This window comes from Arachis ipaensis, chromosome B10 (genome assembly GCF_000816755.2).
Source record: "Arachis ipaensis cultivar K30076 chromosome B10, Araip1.1, whole genome shotgun sequence".
Classification (NCBI taxonomy): Eukaryota; Viridiplantae; Streptophyta; class Magnoliopsida; order Fabales; family Fabaceae; genus Arachis; species Arachis ipaensis.
The window spans coordinates 84358032-84363331 of NC_029794.2; the positions used below are offsets into that span (position 1 = coordinate 84358032).

Sequence of the window (5300 nt, forward strand, 5' to 3'; positions counted from 1 at the left end):
TATAAACCGTATCGACTTTCCATCGGAAAATCGAAAATACTTTTTCTTTTGAAAAAATATACATAAATACAAATCACAACACTCTATATATAGATATATATACATACAAAATTTCTCATACAAGTAACTACAAATATTACATACAAATATATCATTACAATCACGACTCCTTTCTCTCTTTACAAAAATATAATAATACTGGCAAGGAAAAATAATAACTAAGCTAATACAACAATATTGCATAATCAAAACGCAATAATCTCTTCATAAGCTTCTTCTTCTATTTTTCTAAAAAGATAAGGTTGTAGGGGGTGAGAACCTAACCACACGTTCTCACCAGAGAAATTTTAGAATTGTCATAAGAAGATATATAAAAGAAAGTGTTTTCAACCTTAGTGATAATCGCTCGTCTTATGAAACTTTTCGAAAATCAACAATTACTTATCAAAAATTCAAATTCATATTTCAATTATAAAAATTCCAATCAAACATAACATTCCATAATATTTCACTACTTACTAAAGGGACCATACTAACCAAACTTACCATTAAATCACACTACTAGAAAATTAGTTATTCACGGAAATACAGACGGAATTTACGAGGGATTTTTTGTCGGAAATAAAAAAATGAATTAGCATAAATTACAGACGGAAAAGAGAATCCGTCGATAATTCTGTCGAAAAAATTAATTTTTTTATGAAAAATAGTTACCGACGGAAAATCCATATGTAATTAAATGAATAAAACGCTGTGTTTTATTAAAATATTACAAATAGAAAATCTGTCTGTAATTTAAAATATTTCGTCTGAAAATATTAACTTAAACCTAATCTACCCTCCTCTCTCTTGAGCTCCATTCACAAATAAACACAGCTGCCAACTCCTACCTTTATGTGCTTCTTCCTTTCTCCGCCGCACAGTTGCTTCTTCTCTCAGTCGCCCGAGCTACTTCTACCGCTGCCGCTGCCGCCGCTGCTTGCATCGCACGATCTCTCTGTCATCCCTTGCGTCACACGAGCTACCTCCGCCGCCGCTCTCGTCGTGTCTACTCCCATCGTCGCAGAGCTCTCTCCGCTGCCGCTCGCATTGCATCTGCTCCCTCTGGCGCCTCTTCCATCTAATCTCAACAACTTGCTCTCTCAGTTCTTCTCGTAACCATCTTGAATTTCAGGTATATATATCTTGATTTTGTGATTCTGTTCTTTGTGATAAACCTTAGGGCTCAATTTTTCTGTGCCAGTTTTAGCTAGGTTTATCATACTCTGCTTTTGTGCTTCGTGAATTTGTGGGTTACTCTGATTTTGATGAATTTTTTTCTGCAATCGGTAGCTTTTTTGACCTAAATGAAATATTGTGTGTGATTTATGTGATTCATGTGATACCAGTGTGTAACTTTATGATATAATTGTTGATTGACAGGGTTGTTGAATATCAAGTTAAATCTACAGCACAACATTTGATTAAGGAACCGTTGTCTATTGATTCTTGCAACTGCAATTTCCCTCTATGCCAATGCTCTTCTTGCTAAGCTCCATGAATTTGGTGGAACAAGGCATATTAGATACAGAGATTTAGCTGGCTTTATCTATGGTATGTGAAAAATGTTTTTTCTGTACTCAATTTTTTTCCATGCTAGTAGCATAATTCTTATTTTCATTCATTCATTTATTAATTCAGGTAGAAAAGCATATTCTCTCACATGGGCCCTGCAGTATATCAACCTTTTCATGATAAATGCTGGCTATATTATCTTGGCTGGTTCTGCTTTAAAGGTACTACAATTATAGTTATTTTGTTTTTCTTCTCTTATTTACATGCAAAAAGGAAATGACAATCTTTTTGTGTGCAAGCAGAGAAAGAGACCAAGGATACTGCTGATTATTCTGTAGCAAAGCATTACCGTATGGAGTTACTCATGCAGCAAAGGTCAGTGGCTGGCCCATGGTTTCTTGATCAAGTCCTCCTTTAGCAAAATTCTTAATGTTTTATTTTTATATCTGTAGTGTAAGTACCGTTGGATTAGCTTTAGAGCATATGGAGAGGACTGATGAGCTGTAAATGAGAAAGAGTCCAAGCATATTTCTGCAGCAGTGTCACTAATCAGGTATCTAGTGAATTGATTGTGAGAAACTGAGAATAACTGTCAGTAATGCCCATGCTTATTGAAAATGTGCTTCATTCAGTCGTAATCCGCTCTAAAACTAATACTTTTGTGATCAATTGATGCAATATCAATCACTTGTGTATAGTAATGCTTCTAATAGCAATGAGCAACATGACATGGAGATCAATTTTGCTCGTGTTGCCTAGAGATGTTGAGGAGTTTATGAGGGGTCACTAGTGGATCTACATTATCACAAGGATATGGTATCAACTTTGATATTTGATCTTTCAGTGTCTTTGAGTAGAGATGAAATTATTGATGATTGTGTATTCATTTTGATGTAACAGGTCTTACTGAAAGCTGTGCTGGGTGTTTCATAGCAATAGGTGATTTGTATACAATGACAGGAACTGTTGGAATCCCCATGACAACCATTGAAGCAAGGCTTGAATCAGTGCCTGAGATGGGATATGATGCACTTTCCAGTGTGCCACATGGAAAAATTTGCCTCAGAGGTGTTAGCTTGTTCTCTGGTTATCACAAGCGTCAAGATCTTACTCATGAGGTTATGGTTGATGGTTGGTTTCATACAAGTAAATTTTAACTATGTAGAATATTAAAATCTGCTACATTGCCTCTAAATGTGAGAAATTCTTAGTTGCTCTCAGAGTAAAATAAAGTGACTTATGCCACGTACACTAAAGTGACTTTGTTATAGATACCGACTAGTGACTTGTTATTTAAGTAATAAATCAGTGCAAGAGTTATAACTTATAACTCGAACTCTAAATGCAATATTAAAGGCTTGATTTGGAAATCATTGCAGGTGACATTGGAGAGTGGCAACCAAATAGAACAATGAAAATTATTGATAGAAAAAAGAACATCTTTAAGTTGTCTCACAGAGAATATGTTGCTGTGGAGAGCATAGAGAACAAGTGTCTGCAATGCCCTCTTATAACTTCGGTGTGTTTCTATATAAACTCAGAGAATCAACACTTATAACATAGCATTGTAATTCTTCTCAATTACTAAATTTATGTTGTTAAATATGGATAACAAAATTCCTTCATGCAGATTTAGGTGTATGGAAATAGTTTTGAGTCATTCTTGGTGGCTATGGTGGTTCCTGAAAGAAAGGCCCTTGAGGATTGGGCACTTGAGCATAATTTGACTGCAGATTATAAATCTTTATGTGATAATCTGAAGGCAAGAAAATACTTATTGGATAACCTCAACATCACTGCTCAGAAACACCAAGTATGTATATGAAATTCTCCATCTTAATCCTATAATGCTGATATATGACAATAATAGTTTGGAATATAAATACAAAAAACAAAACAATATGTTATTATTTATAGACTAGTCTAATTTTCCCTTGAATTCATGAATTAGGTTTGGGAAGGAGAAGGAGGCATAACTTATGGCCGAACACTATCTAATCTGTTATTGTTATTGTTATTGTTAGCAATCTGATCTTCCCAAGAAGTACTACATGGCAATGTGATAATAATGAATGAAATAGGGAGGAAGAGACATATTAGAGAGCCACCTTGTGTTCCATTTCTATGGGAAGTAAGGTCAGGCATTGCTAAGAAAAATTGGAAGCCAGAGTTGTGTTCATGTAGTAGCCAGTTTCCTTGTCCTAAACCTCCACTCAAACTAATAGCCTCAGTTCCCTTTCTTTGGGAAGAAAAATCTGGAACACCACTACCTAATTTCTCACTTTATTCTTCTTCACTGGATAACATTGTTTCCAATGACGAGAGTAGTGAAGCTATTACTGGCATGGAGCTTGAAACATTTAGGTTTGACATTGATGAATCAATGGAGGAAAAGTCATTGGTTGAGCCTGAAGCTGAAACCACATTGTGGGCAACTTGCTCAGAGACAGAGAGTTAAACAAGCAGCTATGAAATAGGAAGGTCAAGTCCAACTGGTGGCACTTTCTTAGAATGCCTATTTCCATTGTATCCACTAAAATCAGGCTTTCTTGAAAGGGATGAGAACTTTCTATTTTTGAATCAACCAGCAGAAGTAAAGGCAGAAGAAGATGTTGATGATGGAGAGTGTACTAATGGCAGTAAGATGATGATGAGGAAGGTGCCAACACTTGGAGAACAAATCATGATGAGTAGAAGAAGAAGCTACAGAAGAAAAGCACTTCATATGAACTGGGATCATAATCCACCTAAGGTATTAGTATAGTACAAACCTTTCTTTCTATCAGTTTTGCTTTCTAAACTAATGCTTTGATGATAATGATATTTGTGAAAGAAATGAGAAGAAAGGAATATTTGGATGCTTCAACTTTGTACGTGGCAACATAGTTGAGGGACTATTCAAGAGAAGCTACTTGCCGAGAATAAAATTAGTCAAGGCAAGGCAGGGGACGATGATAATAGAGCCAGAGCTCACAATATAATTTCTATTTTAATACTTAAATACACGTTTTGGGTTTTAGTTTGTAGAGTGTGGAGTGTAGAACAATTATCTTGTGCTAATGAAAACAAGTTATAACTGTACCATATTTATTTTGTATGAAAACATGTTTATTTTGTAATAGAAAAATAAATAAAAAATTCTATTTTACCTTACTGATGGATTTTCTATTTGTATTCAGAATTTGGGATGATTTTCCAAGGTTCTAATTACAGACGGAAAATCTGTCGAAAAATTTGTTGCCAATTATCGACGAAAAATTCGTCGAAAAATATGTCTTTAATTATCAATGGAAAATCCATCGGAAAATCTTTCTCTAATTACCGATGGAAAATCCGCCGGAAAGTTCGACGTTTCAAGAAAATGGAGGGGAGAATTTACTGAGGAAAAATTTGTCTGTAATTGGTAAATTTCCGACGGAAAAAATTCGTCGGTAAATAATTTTCGACGAGGCTTTTACAAAGGGACAAAATCCGTCGGTAACCAAAAATCCGTCTGTAATAAAGACCAAATCTGTCTGTATTAAGCAATCTTCTAGTTGTGTCATCCAATCACGCCCTCCAGCCCAAACGTAACTAAATCACGGCCTCTAGCCCAACACAAATCAAATCACGGCATCCGACCCAAAGCATAATCAATTCAATACTCAAACCACCATAATATGAACTAACCAGTCAGAATCACAAGTAATGAAGTTCAAACACAATCAAGAGCAATTACAACAAGTATAACAATTAGCAGTTAATAA

The 5300-nt window shown here is 35.2% G+C and overlaps 1 long non-coding RNA gene across 1 annotated transcript; it reads left to right on the plus strand.

The window, feature by feature from the left end:
* Positions 1028 to 2021, plus strand: LOC110267499. The gene is made up of 4 exons (XR_002355221.1): positions 1028 to 1174; positions 1423 to 1593; positions 1681 to 1929; positions 2007 to 2021. It is a non-coding gene; the product is annotated as an uncharacterized LOC110267499 (long non-coding RNA).